We start from the raw sequence: 24735 nt of genomic DNA, 5'->3' as shown, positions 1-24735 counted from the left end.
ACCAGCTACCTAAGCACTGCTCTAGCAAGCTAGATACAACTAACAAGGTGCTTCCTAAGCACTACTCTGGCAAGCAACCAGAAGAGCTCCTAGCACTAAAAGGGAAGACAGGGGAGGCACAAGGAAAAGCAGGGAAGCTAACACATAAGCCAAAAGTGATTCTAAATCACCAAACACCAACAGCAAAGACTGCAATGCTCCCAATAGCACAAACACCAGAAGTACTTCTAACAGCAAACTCTGCAGTGTTCCTAACAACACCAAACCCAGGAGTACTTCTAATAGCAACAGAGCTTCCAAAGCCCTACACATAGCAATGCTTCCAAAACCAAGAGGGAAAAGCAGGGGAACCAAAGGGAAAAGCAGGAAAGCTAAACACATAGACACCAGTGCACACTGCACTAACACTAACCTGGACCTTAGCAAAAGCAAGCAGGGACCCTAGACACAATGTCAGAAGTGCACACTGCACCACCCTACCTAAAGCAAACACAACTGTTGCAAAGGTCCTGAAGGAAACAACACCACTTCCTTATCAAGGCCCTCCCTGATGATGTCACACTCCCTAGACCTAGGCAAAAGCACACTGACCCAGAGAGGCCCAACCCACACCAATGCAAAACCGTGAAACACTTGAAGCCAGTACACCCAAAGAGAGTTAGAGCAACTCAGACTACCCACACAGGTGCAGTATAATGAAACAATTAGAGCCCTGCTGCTGGAAGCTGCAAGCACAGAGAGACAGAGCCAGCTCAGAAAGGACAGAGAAAGAAACAGAAGCCAGCTAAGAAGCTGACTCCCAGGAAAGAGGTAAGTTTGAGAGGGGTTCAGACCCCAATCATAACATTAGCGAGATTCTTGCCGAAACTTATACATGATTCCCAAGTGGGGTTTGTAAGGGGACGGAAAATCACTAAGAATATCCGCAAGGTCTTGACATCATTAGAAGCCAGAAATCGAGGGAATAAAAATTCTTTGTTAATAAGCTTTGATGCTGAAAAAGCCTTTGATAAAGTAAAATGGAATTTTCTATATGCTGTCCTTCAGAAATACGGAATCACGGATAGATTTTTGTCAGGGATCAAAGCATTGTATGCAAAACCGAAGGCCAGAATATCGGTCAATGGGATCGTAACAAAAGATTTTGAAATAAGCCGGGGAACCCGCCAAGGTTGTCCTCTGTCGCCTCTATTATTTGTGCTGACTTTGGATCCCATGCTGAGAGACATTGAGGAACAGAGGGCGGTAGCGGGGATAATGATAGGGAAAGAGGTCTTTAAAGTGGCGGCATTTGCCAACGATATTTTGGTCCACTTGTCAGACCCACAGGAATCTTTGGAGGCTTTGTTGGAGATATACGGAGACTATGCGGGCCTTAGTTTAAATTTAGAGAAGTCGGAGGCCTTAGCCTCCTCGGAGGAAGTATGGAGACAGTGGAGAGGTGAGTTTCCCTTGCGGAAAGCACAAACTTCTTTTAAATATCTAGGAATCTTGATGCCTATTAACCCTGCACGGTTGTATGACCTTAATATTACCTGGCTGCTACAGGAGACCCAGAAGGTGTTACAAGGATGGCTGGATTTGCCGCTATCAATGCTAGGTAGAGTAAATTTGATTAAAATGGTGTTATTTCCCAAGTGGCTCTACATGATGCAAACCATTCCGGTGTGGCTACGACGAAAAGACTTGCAGAGTTTTTATAAATTAGCATCAAAGTTTTGCTGGAAGGGCAAGAAACCACGGATTCGTTTCTCAAATTTAATAGGTAACTGGAGTCGAGGAGGGGTGGGTATGCCAGATTTAGAGCTATACAATCAAGCATGCCAATTGCGTTACCTAGGAGATTGGTGCTTGGAGACACAGTGATACACCCCCACTGTGTTGGAGGCAGCACTTTGGGAACCTTATCAATTTTTTTCGCTTTTACACCACAAAACATGTGATTTACCGGAAGGACTACGTAAAAGTGTGCTGTTGCGACCGCTTAGAGAAGTGTGGAGAGTGCTTATACGGCAACTAGGGGGGGATCCAGCAATAACAGATCTATTAACAATATGTAGGAATTGTGAGTTTTTACCAGGCTTGTCGAGCCGACATTTTGTAGACTGGGCAAAGAAGGGGATTTCCAGTCTGGCACACCTGGCGGGTGGAGATGGGCAGCCCCTCACAGAAGGAGAACTACTGGGGAAGGTAGGCGATTGCTGGGGTAACAGATTTGCTATAAGGCAAGTGCAACACTACATTACTTCTCTCCCGGGAGACCCTTTGAGAACTCGGATGGGGGATAAGGTACAAGATTTCTTTCACTCTTTAGGTGAAGGCAAACTTACGATATCTTTGCTCCACAAAACAATATCAGGATGGCGACCTCCCAGGGATTATAGACAGTTGAAGAGTGCTTGGGAAAAGGAATTGGGGGTTGGAGTAATATCATGGGATATCACTAAATCGATAGCAAGAATACCCTTGTTAGTATCTGATGCTCGCTTAAGAGAATGTGCCTATCGTTGTATTCACAGGGGATATGTCACTACAGCTCAACTAACCCACACGGGAGGGAATAGGAGCCCAGAGTGTCTCAAATGTGGAAAGGACCCTGGCACAATGCTACATAGGTTTTGGAGCTGCCCCACCTTGAAAAGGTTTTGGACACAGGTCCGAGGTTTTGGGGAGGAACGGCTGGGGCTTCGGATCTTAGGGACAGCTGAACAATTGCTTTTAGACATCCCGGGGTCATTTAGAGGGCAGAATCAATTTGAAACATTGCTCCGTAAGATGAGCTTACTGTCCAGGAAATGCATATTACAGTACTGGACAATTAAAGATCCTCCAGCATATTGGCACTGGAGAAACCAATTGCACCAACTGGTATCTTGGGAGGCTGGAGAATCCCGGCTCTCAAAGAACAAGAGAGTCACGTTTTTGGCTGTCTGGGGTCCTTATCTGCGAAGTCTAAGCCATAGAGGTCGGAGTTTACTCTTAAATGCAGGGTGAATCCATGGACTGTTACTGAATAGATCTCCAGGTCTGGGGGGGGGAGGGGTGGGTAGGATAAGTACATCCTGATGGGAGTAAATAAATAAAAATGCTGTAATAATAAATTCAAAAATGATACATGTTCATTGACAAATGGTTGTATAGTTAGATTGAGGTTTGATGAATGTTATATGCAGAGCCTTGTATGTCAACGTTTATGTTACTGCAATATCAATAAAAACTGTTTAAACATAAAGAAAAAATTAAATGACACAACCAACTACCGACCAGTAGCTTCCATCCCCTTGATAGTAAAACTAATGGAAAGTATGGTAACCAAACAACTCACCAATTACCTAAACAAATTCACAATACTACATGAATCACAGTCAGGATTTCGAGCCAACCATAGTACTGAAACAGTGCTAACTACCCTCATAACCAAATTCAAACAACTAATTGCAACAGGAAACAATGTGCTACTCCTACAATTTGATATGTCCAGTGCGTTCGACATGGTCAGCCACCAAATACTCCCAAACATCCTAGACTACTTCGGGATTGGAGGAAACGTACTAAGATGGTTTAATGGCTTCTTAACAGCAAGATCTTATCAACTGATCTCAAACTCAAAAACGTCAACTCCATGGAAACCTGAATGTGGTGTACCACAAGGATCACTGCTCTCACCAACCCTTTTCAACTTAATGATGACACCTTTAGCCAAATCGCTATCCAACCAAAGACTTAACCCGTACATCTATGCTGACGATGTCACAATATTCATCCCATTCAAACAAGACATAACCGAAATTACAAATGAAATCATGCACAGCCTCCAAATAATGAACTCATGGGCGGACGCATTCCAACTACAGCTAAATGCAGAAAAAACACAATGTTTCATCCTGTCCTCACAATACAACACAAACAAACCCAATACCATAAACACTCCAAACTACACACTCCAGGTCTCAGACAGCTTAAAACTTTGGGAGTCACAAACGACCAAAACCTCACACTCGAAGACCATGCGAAAAATACAGCAAAGAAAATGTTCTACTCAATGTGGAAACTTAAAAGAATCAAACTTTTCTTCCCAAGGGAAGTATTCCGCAATCTAGTACAATCAATGGTGCTACGTAAGTCATCTAGACTACTGCAATGCCATCTATGCCGGATGCAAAGAACAAATCATCAAGAAGCTTCAAACCGCTCAAAACACAGCAGCCAGACTCATATTTGGGAAAGCGAAATACGAAAGCACCAAACCCCTATGAGAAAAACTACATTGGCTCCCATTAAAAGAACGAATTGAGTTCAAAATATGCACCCTGGTCCACAAAATCATCTATGGGGAAGCCCCGACCTACATGTCAGACCTTATAGACTTGCCTAATAGGAACGCAAAAAGATCATCACTCACATTCCTAAATCTCCACTATCCTAACTGTAAAGGGCTAAAATACAAATCCATTTACGTGACCAGTTTCTCATACATCTGCATGCAGCTAAGGAACGCACTACCGAAGGCCATAAAAACAACGCTGGACCTAACCATCTTCTGAAGACTACTGAAAACAGATCTTTTCAAGAAGGCATACCATAAACATTCATCTTAAATTCTAAATAATAACATTATACACGATTTATACAAAACTGAACTTTTATCGCATAATTGTTTAACCTCTTTGCCATTAATTGACCAAGCACTACCACTTTAAACCTTATGTCGAAAAGGGTCTCTCTATAGTGGATGACCTGTTACAACCTAATTTATTACTCAGGAACCTTCTTGCAATACCATAATGTATTCTTTTTTACCATGTGTGTATGCACATGGTATATACATATACCATGATCTGTTCCATATATATGATGTTCCATGTATGTTACCATGTATGTATGCACCATGTGTGTTACCATGTATGTATTCACCTAATGCAACACCATTTGTAATTCTGTTAACCGGAAATGGCAATCGCCATTACGGCAAATGCAAGCCACATTGAGCCTGCAAATAGGTGGGGAAATGTGGGCTACAAATGCTACAAATAAAAAAAAAAATCTCTAAATGCTTGGAGACTTTGATCTGAAAATTCAGAGACCTACAAACACAAAACATTTACTTACTCTTAATGAGATCATCTGGGTTTTCTTTTTCCTCCCACTCAAAATGTTGAGTGAAATATTTCTTGTCTTCGTTCTTAATCTTGAATATGACATCAGGATTAACAATTGAATAACCTGTAAGTAAGCAGGAAAATAGCATTTAAATATATATGTAGAAGCCCTGGGGAGGTTCCATCTGTTTCCTGTTGTGAACAAGCAGTGCATGAAAGTGTGTGTGTGTACATACAGGACTAAGTTCTGTATATGGAGCCAAAAAAATTACGCTGATAAAAATTGGAGCTAAACGCTATTCTATAAACAGTTCTCAGAGTTAGGCGCTGTTGATAGAATAGTGTTTTGCACCGGAATCTGCGACCAATTTTGGGTGTAAGGATTTACGCCCACTGAAACTTGGTTTATATTCTTACACAGAAGTTGTAGTTCACAGGAAAGGGTCAAAATTTTGTTGTAAAGAAAAGGGAGACAGACTGCAGCTGGTCTTGTATGAAGCCTCCAGTTTAAGGTAAACATTTTATCTTTTGCAACAGAGGCCAGGTCTCAATTTCAGGTGCCCACGGGACCTGGTACCTGCGATTTTTCCAGCTCTGATAAAGTAACAGCACCCATTCCATTAATGTGCCTGTGTGTTAGATGATAAAAAAGACATATTTACCTCGTGAGATGAGGATGTCATGAACCTCCTTGATGACCTTTTTGTACAGCTCTTTCTGCCATTCTCCCAGAATGTCCCAGTCCACTTCCAAGAAATAAGCAGCGACATCCTTGAACAAGGCCTGGAACAACAGATAAGACACCGTCAGTCACAGTTTCATTATAATGTTTACCTTGTTGGGTAGACTGGATGGACCGTGCAGTTCTTTATTCGCCGTCATCTACTATGTTACTATGTTTGTGTTTTGTCCAGAACTTCGGATCCTTAAACGTGAAGGACGAAAACTGGAAAGGAGATGGCGCAAATCTCACCTGGATGAAGACAGGCTAAACTGCAGGAAGCACATGCCAAAGTACCGCCAAGCCTTAACAGCAGCCAAAAAAAACAGTATTTCTCTCAATGCATTGCACAGGCTGCCAATCCAACCAAGAAGTTGTTCAGTATAGTAAACAGACTACTGCAACCCCCACAACAAAACCAGCCTGCCCAGTCTAAACTGAACTGCAATGATTTTGCTGCATACTTTGCCAACAAAATTAAAAGTCTCCACCAGGATTTACAAGCAATCCCACCCAGTGCCCACCCAACCAGTCAACCAGGGGTGCACAAACTCGCCCCCTCCTAACAGAAACCGATGGAACACTTTTAACCTAATGACAGAAGAGACCCGTGACAAAATCCTAAGAGACCTTCAACCAACTATCTGCTCCCTCAATCCCTGCCCATCAAAGATAGTGCAGCAGGCAAGTATGGGCCTTATAGAAGGCGCCACAAAAATTGTGAACACCTCTCTTTCTAATGGGCAACTACCAACAGCATTAAAAAGGGCAGTGGTTCGCCCTCTGCTGAAGAAAAATAACCTTGACCAGGGCAAACTTGAAAGTTACAGGCCAGTATCCAACATCCCGTTTCTAGGGAAACTCACAGAACAAACAGTCTGTGTTCAACAATGAGTGGCTAGATCCAAGTCAATCTGGATTCCGACCTGGTTATGGAACAGAAACAGTCCTCGTATCCCTGCTAGATGATCTTCACAGAAACCGAGACAAGGGATTTGCCTCGATGTTAGTACTGCTAGATTTCTCAGCAGCTTTTTTTTTTCTTCTTATATTCATTAGTTTAAATATTTTTCAAGTATACAACTTGAATAATGCAATACAGGAACAAGAAACAATAAAACATACAGTTTAAGTAAAGCTTTTTCCTTCTTTAGACCACAAATGGAAGAGTATTTGTGGGGGAGGATGTAAATTTCAGGAGAAAAAATTAAATATAGGAAGAAAAAGAATTAAGCTTAATCAATTTAGCATAGCACTAGCGCTTGGCATAATATTATACAATCTCTTATCATTAGACAGTAAACTATTAATTACTTTAATATTTTCTTTTGATTTATGAAGGCACTCAATTGTTCCGGTTGAAAAAAAGACATATTTTAGACCTAGATATTTTACCACACATTTAGATGGATAATTCAAATAAAAGAAAGCACCTAGATCCAAAGAGTCTTTTCTTAGGGCAAGATGCACTTAACTAAACGAGGCTTTAACGAGCCTTTAAAGAACAGTTTTCCTACCCTGGCATGCATTAAAGCCCAATTTCCAACGACGGTAGCAGCAAACGAAAATGGAATGCAGATGAGCAAATTGTGTAGAAACCCTATTGAAATGAGATGTACTAAAGTTTTCCACTTGCCCTAATGATGGAAAACTACGGGAAAGCTAACGAGAGGTCTGTACCTCTCGTTGTGGCTGCCCAGCTAAAACTTAAATGTAAAAACAAAAAAACAAAATCGCAAAGGGAGTAAAAACGCTCGTCAGGAGCGTCTTTTATTGACGCCCGAGGTCGCCACTGCTCCCCGCTCCACCTGCATTAAAATCAAAATGTAAAAAAAAAAAAGGATCGGGAAGGGGCAAAGGTGCTCGTCAGGAGCGTCCTTTATGGACGGCCTTGCCCCACCACCCGCCTGAGGTCGCTGCTCCCCCCTGCATTAAAGTCATAGCTTTAGGCGCCCCGGTCCCCCTCCCTTCCTCTCTTTCTCCTAAACTCCACCTCCCACCATCCTCCACCCCCGCCACCCCCCTGAGGTCATCGCCGCCGCTCCCCCCTCCAACAGACCCCCCTCCGTCTTACCGGGCTCGCGCAGCGCCTCTCACCTCACCAGGTTTATTGGACAGTTCCATTGACACTTTTAAGAAATGGGTTATGAGAGATATTGACAACATGGAGCAGTCAGTGGGTTTACAAATAGTTGAGAGATACAAGGGGTTGTATAGCTTCTGGGCATGCTCAGAGTATGGGAGGAGCATAGCCGAATCTCCTGCTTACCTAACGGGTGTCCATGCTGGCGTATGCCACAATGAGGTACAATTACAATTGTAGTGTTTAAAGTTATAACATACACAGTGGTTTAAATAATGGGGGAGGAATGTTATAGTGTGTAGTCACTAGTGACCCTGCTTTTGTATTGTGTACATAAGTAATGCCACACTGGGAAAAGACCAAGGGTCCATCGAGCCCAGCATCCTGTCCACGACAGCGGCCAATCCAGGCCAAGGGCACCTGGCAAGCTTCCCAAACGTACAAACATTCTATACATGTTATTCCTGGAATTGTGGATTTTTCCCAAGTCCATTTAGTAGCGGTTTATGGACTTGTCCTGTAGGAAACCATCTAACCCCTTTTTAAACTCTGCTAAGCTAAACGCCTTCACTACGTTCTCCGGCAACGAATTCCAGAGTTTAATTACGCGTTGGGTGAAGAAATATTTTCTCCGATTTGTTTTAAATTTACTACACTGTAGTTTCATCGCATGCCCCCTAGTCCTAGTATTTTTGGAAAGCATGAACAGACGCTTCACATCCACCTGTTCCACGCCACTCACTATTTTATATACCTCTATCATGTCTCCCCTCAGCCGTCTCTTCTCCAAGCTGAAAAGCCCTAGCCTCCTTAGTCTTTCTTCATATGGAAGTCGTCCCATCCCCGCTATCATTTTAGTCGCCCTTCGCTGCACCTTTTCCAATTCCATTATATCTTTCTTGAGTTGCGGCGACCAGAATTGAACATAATACTCAAGGTACGGTCGCACCATGGAGCAATATAACGGCATTATAACATCCTCACACCTGTTTTCCATACCTTTCCTAATAATATCCAACATTCTATTCGCTTTCTGAGCCGCAGCAGCACACTGAGCAGAAGGTTTCAGTGTATTATCGACGACGACACCCAGATCCCTTTCTTGGTCCGTAACTTAACGTGGAACCTTGCATGACGTAGCTATAATTCGGGTTCTTTTTTCCCACATGCATCACCTTGCATTTGCTCACATTAAACGTCATCTGCCATTTAGCTGCCCAGTCTCCCAGTCTCGTAAGGTCCTTCTGTAATTGTTCACAATCCTGTCGCGAGTTAACGACTTTGAATAACTTTGTCATCAGCAAATTTAATTACCTCGCTAGTTACTCCCATCTCTAAATCATTTATAAATATATTAAAAAGCAGCGGTCCTAGCACAGACCCCTGAGGAACCCCACTAAATACCCTTCTCCATTGTGAATACTGTCCATTTAACCCCACTCTCTGTTTCCTATCCTTCAACCAGTTTTTAATCCACAATAAGACTTTTCCTCCTATCTCATGACCCTCCAATTTCCTCTGTAGCCTTTCATGAGGTACCTTGTCAAACGCCTTTTGAAAATCCAGATACACAATATCTGTTGGAATGTATTGTATTTTAACATGCATTGCCTGTCAGCAATCTTTTCTCTGTGATTACTCTGTGACCTCTGATGTGAATTACTTAGTGAGGTCACACAGCTATGCAACTTCCTGTAGGGGTTAGATGCAGCAGATGCAGCACATGGAGCACATGGAGCTCATGATCTCTCCTAACCTGAGAGGATCTACTATGGTGTGAGCATCCATTACCATCTAAGCACATGGAAGGAGCTGATAATACAAATGTATAGTAATATGTATATATAAGCCTGTCTGATTATAATCTAACTACAAACTGTGAGTAAACAGATGTTTTGTTACTTCAACTTTAAAGTGACTCAGCAGTGAATTATTCAGGGGTGAATGAGAGAGAGATGAAGAAAGAAATTAACATTTCTAAAGCTGAAGCTGTGTGTACTAAAATCTGCTAATTATTTACTACAAATAATCCAACAAAAGGGTTATGGGCCCAGGGCTCAGGAATTGAAAAGAAGAGAAATATTACCAGGCAGAAAAAAGGCCACATTTTTCTCTTAAGTTTTAAAGGAAAGATTCAGTCTGTCTCTCTCTCCCCCCACACAGCAGACAGAAGGCTAAGAAAATGGCTGAGGGAAGAAATTCACCATTGTTCTATTCTCTCAAGGTGCCTAAATTAACTGAGTTTAATTATCGGCAGTGGGAATTAAGATTTATATGTCTCCTTCGAGCAAAAGGATTAAATATATGCTTAGACCAAGACAGAACAGCTGAAAATATGGCTGAATGGGACAATGCAAACTATTATGTGAAGTGCATGCTTTTGGAAGCTCTCTCAGAGAAACAAGCCATATTAGTAGAGGGAAAAGATACACCAAAGGACATTTTATATAAACTGAGAACTATGTATGCAACTACATATGCAAAGCAGCAACCAATTTGGTTAGCAGAGTTGAATGAAACCAAATTAAGGGATAAAAGTAAATGTAATGATCACATTATGCATCTTATGTCTTCATTTCAAAAGCTAGAACTTTCTGGAATTCCCATGTGTGATGCATTGAAAAGAGCATTTCTTTTTACCTCACTATCAAAGAAGTTTGATGTTTTTAGGTCTGTAAATGAGGCCATTGAAGGGCAATCTTTTGAACAGACAACATCAAAACTAAGGCAGGAATGCATAATAAATGATTCTGAGGAGATGTGTTCTCAAAGCAAGTCAGAGAGAAATGAAACAAATTTCTTGGCAAAGAACAGAGGAAGGCGGAGCTATGGGAAAACTCCACCCAAGGGCAAGCTGATTTGCTACTCATGTGGAAAGGAGGGACATGTATCTAAATGGTGTAAGGAAACACAAAACACTCCCTCTAGCTCACCTAAGCCAATGGAACTAAAGAATTTTCAAACCAGGAAATGTGTGAAGGACAAAGATAAACACAAGGGCTTTCTAATGGCAGAAAAATCTTTGACTATGGTAAATAATAATTCAAATGAAAGTACTTGGATTTTGGATTCGGGGAGCACATGCCATTTAACCAATTGTAAAGATTTCTTTCAGGAAATGTGTCCAGAGGAAGGTATTCTTAAAACTGCAAACGCAGGGACTGCTAAGATCCAAGCAAAAGGTATTGGATTCTTAAAATGCAAAGTGTCTAATGAAGTTAAAGAAATTCCTGTAAGTGATGTCTTGTATATTCCCCAAGCAGTTTGCAATATGCTTAGTGTATCTACATTAGATAAGAAGGGATTTGCGATTCATTTTGAAAACAGTAAGTGCACAATCTCTAAAAATGATGAAGTGTATGCTGAAGCTTTTATGCATAATGATGTTTATAAACTGAGCATTTCAGGTGAAGCCTCACATATGGTGCAAGTAAGGAAGAATGATGGTAAATGTAGTCTGGAAATCTGGCACCGCCGCCTGGGACATCGTGATTCTAAGGTGATCCAGGATCTTTACAGTAAGCAACTGGCCACCGGCATTCAGATAAGTGCAGATGCTGGTAATATGGAGAAATGCATAGACTGTGTTACTCAAAAAGGTGTGAGACCCTCATTTCCTGCATACACAGGAAATAGGAGTAATAAAATGCTGGACTTAATACACAGTGACTTATGTGGACCGTTTAATATCCCATCATTGGGAAATAACAGATTTGTGCTAATATTCTTGGATGATTTCTCTAGATATTGTGTGGCCTATTTGCTGAAAGAGAAAAGTCAAGTCACAGACATGCTGAAGAAATACGTAGCCATGGTGAGCAATAAATTTGAAAGAAAACCAAAGGTTCTTCAGACCGACAATGGTGGTGAGTTCACTTCACAAAGAATGCGCACATTTCTAGAACAAGAAGGCATTCAACATATCACAACAGTAGCTTATACACCAGAGCAAAATTCTGTTGCAGAGAGAAAATTTAGGTCACTTGTGGAAATGACCAGATGTATGCTGTCAGATAGCAATCTCCCTAAAAGACTATGGGGGGAAGCCATTCTCACAGCAGTGTACCTACAAAACAGAATGCCAACTAAAGGCGCTGAGCGCACACCACATGAGACATGGCATGGTAGGAAGCCAAACCTGTCACACATAAGAACATTTGGAAGTACAGCATATGCTCATGTACCAAAGCAAAGAAGGCATAAGCTGGATTCCACAACAGAAAGGGGCATTTTAGTTGGCTATGCTCCAGGACACAAAGGATATAGAATTTTGAATCTGAAAACTGGCATTGTTGGCATAAGACATGTTACATATTTTGATGAAAACAAAAGGGTTGATAAAGGCTGGATTATCCCAGATGAGCCTTATCATCCAGAATATGAAACTAGAACCATAATAGACATGCCAGTGTATATAAATGCCATACCAAGGCAGATGTCTGAAAGCAACTCACCTGTATCTAACGAGGAACAGGCAGAGGAAGCAGACACAGAAAGGATCATTGAAGAGGACAGTACAGTTGGAGAAGGGGAATCAATTGGAGAAGAACTCTCAGATTTAGAGGATGCGGAAAGGTCAGACCAACCTGTTGTCAGACGCTCATCCAGGGAAAACAAAGGTGTTCCACCCCTAAGACTGTCTTACCTAACAAAGTCAGCAGAAGCTCAAGAGCCCTTAACATGGGATGAGATTGAGAAAATGCCAGCAGAAGAAGCTGCTGAATGGCATAAAGCTGCACAAGAAGAAATTGATGCATTGGATAAAAATAATACTTGGATTCTTACAAAATTACCTCCTGGCAAGAAAGCTATAGGATGCAAATGGGTATTCAAGTTAAAAAGGAATGCACAAGGAAAAGTGGAAAGGTATAAAGCCAGATTAGTCGCAAAGGGATATCTTCAAAAATATGGAGAAGATTTTGATGAAGTGTTTGCACCTGTAGTGAAACACATGACAATCAGAACACTTCTGAGCATTGCAGTCTCAAAAGGCATGCAAGTCAACCACATTGATGTGAAAACAGCGTTTCTTCACGGAGATATAACTGAAGACTTGTATATGGAACAGCCAACAGGTTTCATAAATACAAAACAAAGACAGCTAGTGTGTAAATTAAACAAAGGTCTTTATGGATTAAAGCAAAGTGCAAAATGTTGGAATGAAAAATTGCATGAAATATTGACAAATTTAGGATTTAAGCAAGGTGAAGCAGATAAATGTTTGTACACTAGGTGCACAAATGGACAATATGCATACATTTTAGCTTTTGTTGATGATCTGCTCATTGCAAGCAAAAGTGAGCAAGAGTACAAGGACATTGTAAAGTGTTTAAACCTCAATGTTGAGATAAAAGAACTTGGTAATGTGTCATACTATCTTGGTATAGAAATTGAGAAACAAAATGATGGTTCTTATCTTCTAAGCCAGAAGCAGAAAATAAATGAGCTTATTGAAAGTTTAGGTATGCAAGATGCCCAAGTTGTAAGCACTCCCATGATCACTGATTTTCTGAAGGATGAAACAGTAAGAGAACCTTTACCAGATAACATCCAATATAGATCAGCCATAGGTAAGCTTTTATATCTAGCTACCACATACAGGGCTGATATAGCAAATGCAGTAGGAATTTTGAGCAGAAGGGTCAGCTCACCTACCAAATCAGATTGGACTGCAGTTAAAAGGATGGTAAGGTATTTAAAGGGTACCATTGATTGTAAATTAAAGGTTTCAGCCAATAGTAATCCAAAACTAATATGTTACTGTGATTCAGATTGGGCAGGGGATCATTCTGATTATAAATCCACAAGTGGATATGTGTTTATGTATGGAAATGTACAAATTTCATGGGCCAGTCATAAACAAAGTATTGTGAGTTTGTCTTCTACAGAAGCTGAATATGTGGCCGTATCGGAAGCGTGCAGAGAACTGATGTGGATTGAAAAACTTTTGCTGGATTTTGGAATAGCTGAAAAGAGACCAATCCAGATAATGGAAGATAATCAGAGCTGCATCCGACTGTCACAGAATGACAAGGTTCAGTCACGCACCAAGCACATCGCAACGAAATACCACAACGTGCGAGAGTTGGCGAAAGAAGGGGTCATCAGTCTACACTATTGTCACACCAGTGAGATGACAGCTGACATCATGACCAAACCGTTACCCAGAGAACATTTTGTGAATCTGCGTATAAAGCTTGGACTTTGTATGAATAAATAATTGCATGACAGTTATGCATGAGAAGGGGTTTGTTGGAATGTATTGTATTTTAACATGCATTGCCTGTCAGCAATCTTTTCTCTGTGATTACTCTGTGACCTCTGATGTGAATTACTTAGTGAGGTCACACAGCTATGCAACTTCCTGTAGGGGTTAGATGCAGCAGATGCAGCACATGGAGCACATGGAGCTCATGATCTCTCCTAACCTGAGAGGATCTACTATGGTGTGAGCATCCATTACCATCTAAGCACATGGAAGGAGCTGATAATACAAATGTATAGTAATATGTATATATAAGCCTGTCTGATTATAATCTAACTACAAACTGTGAGTAAACAGATGTTTTGTTACTTCAACTTTAAAGTGACTCAGCAGTGAATTATTCAGGGGTGAATGAGAGAGAGATGAAGAAAGAAATTAACATTTCTAAAGCTGAAGCTGTGTGTACTAAAATCTGCTAATTATTTACTACAAATAATCCAACAATATCAACCGGCTCCCCTTTGTCCACATGTTCGTTTACTCCTTCAAAGAATTGAAGTAAATTGGTCAGGCAAGATTTCCCCACACAAAAGCCGTGCTGACTCGTTCTCAGTAATCCATGTCCTTGGATATGCTCTGTAATTTTGTTTTTAATAATAGCCTCTACCATTTTCCCCGGCACCGACGTCAGACTCACCGGTCTATAATTGTATAGATCAAGCCCCTGAGGACGCTGTCTGGTGAAACGCGTTGGGCATAAGATCTAGAGAGCTACTGCATAAGCAGGTGGAGACAAGTATGTTTCTTTCCCGAGAGGGCAAGTATGCAGTGCTCACGGAGTAAGCTGAGACGCAATTGAAGAGTTTGTTTGTCAGTGCTTTCTGGCATTGTTTGATGACGTCTGCAGCTACCCGTGTTCAACCAGGCATCAATGAGTGAAGACGCTGTGGAGGATAAGTTTGAATTTACAGGACTTGTAAACCTTTTTCTGGTGGAGAGACATTTACAACAGACTGTTTTTTTCAGCGACTGGAGAGACGTTTATAACAGACTGTGTTTCAGTGACCTTTATAGGTCTGCATGAACTCGTAAAGAGGTGTTAAAGTGGACTACCTTGAGGCAGAGCTTAGATATGTAAGCTTCTAAGCATTAATTAGTAAATGCAGAGTCTGGCAGAGGTTAGTTTGTATTAGTTTAGGTCATTAGGCATGTAAATGTGATATTCAGCAAACACTGTTGTATACTGGTACAGAGTGAAGTATGATACAGTGAGTGAATGATTGCACGGTAACTAGGGCTATGTACTTTGATTTAGAGATAAATAAATATGAATAAATTATTTTTTATTATACTTTGAAAGTTATTTGGTGAATTTTAGAACTGTTATCATTAGTTAGAGGATTATTAATTGATTATAACAGGATATCAAGTGACACTCCAGATTGTGGGTTATACATTTACAGGGATAAGCTAATAAAAAGGTTGCTCTCATCTTCTTCGTTTCTTCTTTCATATCTAGGAATTGTTTCCTCCTTTCTTGAGTAACTTTAGTTATGTCAGGAAATATCCATAACTTTTGACCACAGAACTTTTGATGTGCATTCTTAAAATATAATTTTAATATGGTATTAAAGTCTTGTTCAAACACGAATGAAATCAAAAGTGTGGCCCTATTTGTAACTTCAGATAAAGAGACTTCTAAAATCAAAGAAATGTCTCTCAGATCGTCTTGTTTCTCATCAAATTGAATTTGATCCATCTCTTCAGGAATCCTCACCTGATCCTTCTTCACAGGAAGAAAATATATCTTTTTTATTGGAGGAATATTATGAACAGGTATCTTTAATATTTCAATCAGGTATTTTTTTAACAGTTCTAGAGGGAGGATCCCAATCGGCTTTGGAAAATTCAATATTCTCATATTCAAACATCTATTATAGTTTTCAATTTGTTCTATTTTCCAACGTAAGTTTGCATTATCTTTCATAACCACCGAGACATTTTCCTTAATATTTGAAATATAATCTTTAAATGTCTGTACCTGATCATTGAAGACATTCTTTAATCTGTCCATCGATTTAGAGAGCAAATCCACTGTGGAAACCAAATTCGTTATTTCAAATGTTGATTTTACTATTGAAACATTCATTTTCTCTATAGCCTGCCAGAGAATGTCAAGGGTCACCACCATGGGGGGATTCAAAGATCCCTTCCTCTCCAGATTTACATCAATCGCCGTTAACTGCTCCGGGGGTGAACCGTCTCCATAGGACACAATATCCAAGACCTCCATGTTTTGTGTGCCTAGTTGCTCCTCCCGTGTTGTGGCGGGACATGGTAGAATTCTGGCTTCCAGGGGAGAAAGAGTGGTATCATGCTCCAAGAGCTTCGGGTTCTCACCCCTGGTGTTCGAAGTGGAGCTGCCCCCGGTTCCAACTTGTGAGTGCCGGAGGGTGAAGCTGTCCAAAGTCTGCTGTCTCGGGGAAGAAGTCAGGGCTGGAGAAGGTAAGGCGCTTGTAACCCCTTTTCTTTTTGTATGAGGCATATTGGCACTGAGGGAAAAAAGTTAAATTATAAAGAGAAAAGACTCCAGAAGATTTCCGACAGTTCTCACTACTCACAGCATGTCGGCGCCATTTTGAACACTCCCCCCCCACCCCCCCCGGTATTCGAATATTTTACTGCTCTAATTACCTATTGTTCATGTTTGATTTATTCTTACTGTACACTGCCTCGAGTGAATTCCTTCAAAAAGGCAGTAAATAAATCCTAATAAATAAATAAATAAATAACAGACTTTGTTATATGACCTCAGTCAGTAAGATCAGAGCTCCAGTACATTATAGTATGAAGTATATAGTATGAGTTCTGTCACCTTAAATCTCCAATATTTTGAAGACTTCCTGGTCCTTACACTGGAAATCTCTCATGTTGACTGATTTAGCAGTTGGAAGGAGGAGGCAGCAACAACTGAAGAGTTGGGAGACAAAGAGGCTGTGGGTTAGTGTAGCTAAGGTTGGAGAACGAACAGGAGACGGCATGACGTCAGAAAGTTGAAGCCGGTTTAGCCCAACAGCTGCCATATTGGTACACAGAAAAAAAGCAAACAGTATGCTGCTGTATCTACACTGTCATTGTAAATTGTTATTTTATCTGTTATATTTAGAAACATGACAGTGTGTGCAGCATATATACACTGAGGAACTGTCACAACAGAATAAGCTTTTATCAGTTACAGTAGTAATTTGTCCTAAATCACTATCACTGTCATTTTGAGGGTTTGCATTGGTGCTGAGAATTTTTCACCTAGTAAAGGGCCACCAAAATAGACATCATGTTATGAGAATCAGGTGATCAACATTCAGAGTTTTTTTTTATTTCTAAATGCAAAGGGTTTTTCAAACTTTAATTAGGGGGTGGTGGCTTGCCTGAGGCAATAGTGTGAGGTGGAGCTGTCCTCTGCTGTTGTCAACTTACAGAGGGAGGAGCCCTCCTGTGAGGGAGAGTCGGTGCTGATTCCAACAGGCACCCTATTGGACACCTGCAGATATCGAGGGTCCTGTTGCATTGAAAAGATTTGCGCCACAGGTGTGAGGCCACAGGGCATGCCAAAAGGAGGGTGCTGTAAGGTACACACCCTGCCCCTTGGGAGTTTTGACTCTATACTATAATTCTCAAAGGGGAAGCATAAAGTGAAACCGAAGACATCGACTCCAAGTGTCCCGGGTCCTATGGACAAACACCTGATTTCTTCTGGACCATCAATTAATCAGGTATTCTCTCCCTTTGGAGCTTCTTTGAGCTCACTGGAGCAGACCTCACCTCTCCCTCCCTTTTCCTGTCAGATAAGGGCTTCCCAGGTGGTGCCCCTTCCTCAGGCTGGAGGTTCAATTGGAAAAAGCAGATTCATCATTAACTTTTGTCAAGTTGCCAACAGCTATTCAGGCACCTACCCCAATTCAGCAGCCTTCAGCTATTCAGGACCAGCAGGAAATGACCTTAAGAGATTTGTGGGATTCAATTCAGCGTATGGAGAGTATGGTCAATTCCACTGTTTCTCAGATTGCAGTTTTTCTCAAATGGTGGTAAATAAATTGGAGAATGTAGATTCTAATACGCAATGTTCTGATAAGAGTGTATCTAATGTAGAGAAGCAAATAGAATGTTAGGTATTTATTAGGAAAGGAATGGAAAATGAAAATAAGAATGTTATAATGCCTTTGTATCACTCCACAGTGTGACTGCACCTCAAATACTGTGTGCAATTCTGGTCACCGCATCTCAAAAAAGATACACCGGAATTAGAAAATTTACCGAGAAAGGCGACTAAAAAGATAACAGGGATGTGATGACTCTCCTATGAGGAAAGACTAAAGCGGCTAAGGCTCTTCAGCTTGGAGAAGATGCAGCTGAGGGGAGATATGACAGAGGTCAATAAAATCATGAGTGGAATGGAACGGGTGGACATGAATCGCTTGTTTACTCTTTCTGGAAATACTACGAATAGGGGACACACAATGAAACTATTAAGTAGTAAATTTAAAAGAAATCGGAGAAAATATTTCATCTTCAATGTGTAATTAAACTCTGGAATTCATTGAAAGAAAATGTGGTAAAAGCAGTTACCTTAGCAAGGTTTAAAAAAAAAGGTTTGGCTAACCTCCTAAAAGAAAAAAGTCCAAAAGCCATTATTAAGATGAACTTAGCGAAAATCCACTGCTTATTTCTAGGATAAGCACATAAAATCTATTTTACTGTTTTGGGATCTTGCCAGGTACTTGTAAATTGGTTTGGTCACTGTTGGAAAATAGGATACTGGGCATGATGGACCTTCAGTCTGTCCCAATCTGGCAACACTTTCCTACTATGGCAACATTCATGTGCATTTTCCCCTCTGCCTTCTCTTCTACACTCACACACACACTTTCCTTCTATCCATATGCGGAATAGTCTCCTCTCCCATCCCTTCCTTTCATTTGCTTTCCCACTCCCCTTCACTTACATGTGCATTTCCCCCTCTCCTCTTTCTTTTCCTTCATGTGGATCCCCCACTTCACTTCCCTTCCATCCATATGCAGAATCTTCCCCTCTGCCTTCCATTCATGTGCAGCTTCTGGCCTCCACCCTGTTCCCCCCTAGGGGTCCCACATGCCTTCCTACCTCCCACTGTCCTCCTCCTCAAAGGCCTACAGATTTGCTGCATTGGCAGCAGGGTTGCCAGATGGATGGTTTTCCCGCCCAATTGGGTGGTTTTCTGCAACCCGCCGCGGGAAACTTTTGCCCGCGGCGGGTTGCGGTTTTTTGGGCTTGTTTTTTTTTTCTGTGCGGCTTTTGGGCGATTTTTCGGCCGGCAGGGGGTGGGGCTAATGGCGACAGAGGCGGGGTTTGGTGATGTATTGTGCAGGGCGAGGTGACGTATTGGGCGGGGCGATGACGGTGGGGGCGGGACTGATGACGGCAGGGGCGGGGGTGATGATGGAAGGGGTGAGGGTGATGACGGAAGGGGCGGGGTGATGACATCGGGGGTGCGGTTTTTGGGTGGGAATTTTTTTTTTATATGGCAACACTGATTGGCAGGTAGGGTCAGCAGTCTTGCTCTCTCCAGCTGGCCTGAAGCTTTCCCTTTGCTGCCTCCTTCCCACATGGCAACAGAGGGAAGGACCCTGGGGCTGGCTGTAAACAACTTCAATCTTTTGTTTACTTTAGCAGAATATTGTTTTAATAAACATAAACTAGACCTACTGTTTCACTCAACACGGACAAATAAGGAGCGAGAAGGGAAAGCAGGAAAAACTGTATAGAAATATTTTCCTGTTAGTGCTGGAACCCTGTGAACACGCAGAGAGCGAATAATTTGTTACCTGATCAGAAACCAGGGCAGACATTTCCCTGCTGTTTCCCCTCTGAATTCTGCAGCTGCTGCTGGAATAGATTCAAGCTGGAGATTTCCCTTTTCCTGGACAGATGAATAAAACAGGAGGAGGTTGAGCTGATTCCAGGTCTCAGATAAATTCCCTCTGCAGATCTGAGACTGGGTCTTGCAGGGATTCCAGCAGCCAGAGACAGAAAGTTTTTGCTTTTGCTCTCAGTCCTTTTTTTCCTTTTTGCAGCGCCTGCAGCAGACACTACTAGACAAAGAAAGAACAGACAACAGAGAGAGAGCATCAGTGTTGCCAGGTGGAAAATTTTTTTCCCACCCAATCCAGCATAAAAACCGCCCAAAACCCGCCCAAACTCAAACCCCGCCCCTGACACCCCCACCCCCGCGTCATCACCCTCGCCGTCATCAACCCCACCCCCGCCGTCACCGGCCCCGCCTCCCCCATCATCGGCCCCGCCTCCCACATCATCGGCCCCGCCCAAAATGTCACTAACCCCGCCCAAACACGTCACTAACCCCGCCCCCCGCGGCCGAAAAAGCCGCCCAAAAAACCGCCCTGAAGCCCAAAAAGCAGCCCAAAAAACCGCAACCCGCCGCGGGCAAAACTTTCCCGCGGCGGGTTGCGGAAAACCGCCCAATTGGGCGGGAAAACCGCCCATCTGGCAACCCTGGAGAGCATGTTCAGAGCTCCTCCCCCTGGTGTGGCCAAGGAGATGGCATGATGTGAAAAGGCTGAAGCCACTTCATCCTAGGAAGTTTTCATTCTCCCAAATGCAGCCAGCGCCATCTTGGTAAATCCAAACCAACATACTTGATAGGATAATACGTTCTGCCTAGTAACTTCAGGTCACATAATGGGTCATGCACGCTCCTTGGGTGAGGTGTTTCTTGGATTTCCTACCTCCTTAAAGTGCATCTGTGTAGAACAAGGAGGTTATTTTAAATAAACAGGAGTGGAAGTGAGCATATCTAGTCCACTGTATGCAAGGAAGCCAATTAGAACAATTTAAGTTTCCCTTTCCCAGCGCAACCGTCATCCCTGTTCACTCAAAACAAAGCAAGCAAACCTAGGAGCTGCTGCTCCACATTGCCCTTTTGTAATTGTTCTATCTGAAACAAGTCTAAAGCTGTTTCAACAGGATAGACAGTGCCTTAAAAGGTGGAGGACAAAAGGTTTTTGTTTCTTACTGGACAGCTTTTTAATTTATTTGAAAGCTTCCCGTCTGTAGATATTCAATTGTGATTTCATGATATTCAATCACTAAAACAGCTTTAAAAATTATTATAGCTGGTAGAAACAGCAATTTTAAACTGTATTTTGTGCTCATTTTTCTACACTAAAAACTAAATAAATACACTGTATACAATACAGATGTCCAAATTTCAATGAGAATATCCTGTTTCCTGATGGGTTCATCTTAACTGTTGTTGTAATCTGCCATGGGAAGCCTGGTGTTATAACTGTCAGGATTGCAGGAGGTCAAAATTATTGCTGGACATACTTATATTAATATGAAATCAGTTTGACAATATTAAACCACCTTCTGACCTCTGATAAACTCTCCCCCCTCTCCTGCAGGAACCATTGAGGATGAAATGGGCCAAATGGTGCTCAGAGAGGCCTGATAGCCCTTTGGTTTCTCAATTACTCTTGATTAACATACCTTTTGTTCCATCTGGGAGCAGGGCTTCAGAGCAACCAAAGCTAGACAGTGTGGCTCCATGACTAGTAACTTTAAACAGGACAACCTGTGAAAGTTGTCACCTTTCCTGACTTCAGAAAGTATCTGGAGTTCTGTAAAGGAAATAACTGGGAAAGAGAAGTTTTTGATCTCTCTCTGCTCCTGTTCCCTCTCAGTTCTTATTAGGTATAAAGCAGAGCTCACTAGGGCTCTCCCGCTCTCTCTGTCTTTCTCTGTGCAGCAGAGCACAGAGCTCAGCTTGGGGTCTACTGCCCCCCCCTCTCTGTCCCGGGCACTTCTCTGTGTCCAGGGCACTAGCTCTCCCTCTTTCTTTCTCCCTGCAGCAGAGGGCACGGGACTCAGCTGGGCTGTCTTTGTTTCTTCTTCTTCTTTCTCTGCACACCTCCATCTTTAGCCACCAGAGCACCTGTCTCTGCTCCCCCCCTTCTCAGACAGCCCTAGTCCAAGGTTTCTTTCTTCCTATGAACAAACACCCTATCCTTTCTTTCTCCCTCCCTCTAAACACACACCCCAAGACAGCTTGTACCCTTTTTCCTGTACTAAGTGCTGTGAGCCAATACATATATGCAAATATAATATACTTTATATATCCAAATCTGTGTGGATTGCGTATTCTTTGGGAACCCACTGCCTCTGTGAAGTGGACTCTGGGACCACCCTAGACAACGATAGCTGACAATAACGATGATGGAATATATTGAAATTAAATGGATGTAGAATTAAACTCTCTTTATCTGTTTTGTAGAACGTTACCTTTTAGATACACAAATGGATTATTCTGTTGTTTGAGCATGTTTCAGGGACAAGTGGTTTATAAGTCAAAATAATAAAAATATTTTCTGTCAAACAGATCTCTCATTTGTGGAAATATAACTAAATGGGCTATAAGCCCCTAATGCAGCCTATTGGTTTTCTTATATTTTGTTCTTGTGATGGCTCATACTGTGCTAAAACTGGAAATACAGTGAGACAGAATAATAGAATTCAGTAACATCCAAAACACTTTTTTAATGTGTTAATCACCTTTATTAAAAGCATAACATGTTTGTTGATAAGCAGCCGGTAAAAGGGAAGTCTTGGTTTCCTATAGGAAATGACCAGGTGGCAAGTAAAGCACTTGCCGCATGGCCATTTTTTTTTGGGGGGGGGGGGGGGGGTAAGGGCTCCAGTGTTAGTCCAGTGGTAACTGGGCAGTACGTGGAACTGCCCGATAACCATTGGGTTAACTCCAGCAGTACAAAAATAAATGTTTGTAGTGCCGGAAATTATGGCGCACTAGGGGTAGGATGTATAGCCTGGTGGTATTTCCTGTATAGCATGCAGTATTTGCTTGGATGTAATTTGAAATTTCATGAATACATTTTTTTTAACTTATGCTTATAAATTTAGACCCCATTCATTCTTCTAGATGTACGAGCCTAGTGCTGCTAAGGTTAAGCTCCTAATTTTTCCCCAGCTCTAAATTTGTCTCTGATCCCATCCACTTTTTATGTTCCAACATTTAGGAGTTCAGTGAAATTCTGGGAATAAATTTAGGAACTCAGCCTTAGTTAATTTTCAAAATGATAAATTTAGGAGTCTAACTCTCAAAATCAGGAGCATAAATTCTTTGAATATCAGCCTCACAGTTTTTCCCCTTTTTTATTTCCCTGCACCTAGGTTTTGTCACAGTGCTATAAAATCAAGCACCATATGGTGTAACAATCAGTGCATTTCTTCTAGTGAAAAAGGTGCCAGTACTCCAATGCTAAGCCACCTTTCAGGGGTGGGGTGATCACTGAGGGACCCGCCCCACAATAGCCAGGCCCTCTGCAACCAGCCACAGAATCTATGACAAGGCAGAACTGGTGTGTAGAGCCTGAGCTCTTTCATGAAAACTTGGGGACTATGGGTCAATTTTAGCAGACAATGGAAAAGGTGCGGTAATTACATATAATTCTTAGTTAATCACGTTTTTATCTATTGTCAGTTTCACTTGCTTGTAAATAAATAGCCTTTATTTTTATAATAGTTGGTTTGTTTCCTATCTTGTCAGTTTCCGGAGCAATAAAACTTGGGTACACATCTCAGAATGGCACTCTTCAATGGTGAGCTATCCAAAACCCACCAAAAACCTATTGTACTCAACTGTACACCACTACAATAGTCCTATATATAGGTACAGTAGGCTTTTGTTGGGTTTTGGAGGGTTCACACTTTCCTCCACAAGTTTACCAGTTAGAGTGGGATATGGGCCTGGGTCTCCCTCTCTACAGTCCATTGCACCAACCACTAGGCTATTCCAGGGACCTCCTTGCTGCTCTAATAGGACTGGCCATAACATCTCAAGCTATCAGTAGAAGCTGGTGTGTACTATTTTATTCACAGCTTTGGGGGTTGGGACACAGTCAGTGACCATTGGGGAATCAGGAGGGTTTATGCCTTTATTGCTTCAGTGGTCATTTAAGGCACCTTGTGGTCACTTTGTCTTGATTGAAACAGTCTATCCCAGCAGCCCCCAGTGGAGCCCAAGGGAAAGGCAGGTAAAGGTGACGGAGGGGAGGCCAGGAATGGAGGGGGAGCCTCTAAGCAGAGCTAATCAGGGGGAGGAGGATCAGATGGGGAATGGGTAGGGCGAGGAGCCCATGGAATGGAAGGGGGAAGAAAAGGAGGAAGACGTGAGGCAAGAGGAGCCAATGGAGATTGCAGCTCTGGAAAGAACCAAAGGTAAAAGGTTCAGACAGCAGGTAACCGCTTGGTGCGGGGCGTTGGTAAACAAGGGAAGGCAGTGGCTATTGTGGAGGAGCCAGGAAGCGATGGGGTCAAGTGGGAGGAAGCCAAGGGATAGAGCTGGCCAGAAGAGGGAGGGGACCCCTGGGAGCTCTCTGCCTCTGAACTGCTGATGGGATTTCTAAACTGCTTGTCTGAACTGCCTGTTTGGAAGTGCTTCTTTTCTTTAGTTTGAACTGCTTGTTTTCCTTTGTGGAATGTTTTTTTGCTCTTGGAATTACTTATTTTGAATTGCATCATTGTGACTGCTGAGAGTCATGTCCTGTTGGTTTAT

This window comes from Microcaecilia unicolor, chromosome 3, assembly GCF_901765095.1.
Source record: "Microcaecilia unicolor chromosome 3, aMicUni1.1, whole genome shotgun sequence".
Lineage (NCBI taxonomy): Eukaryota > Metazoa > Chordata > Amphibia > Gymnophiona > Siphonopidae > Microcaecilia > Microcaecilia unicolor.
Note: the sequence above shows the minus strand (reverse complement) of the source record.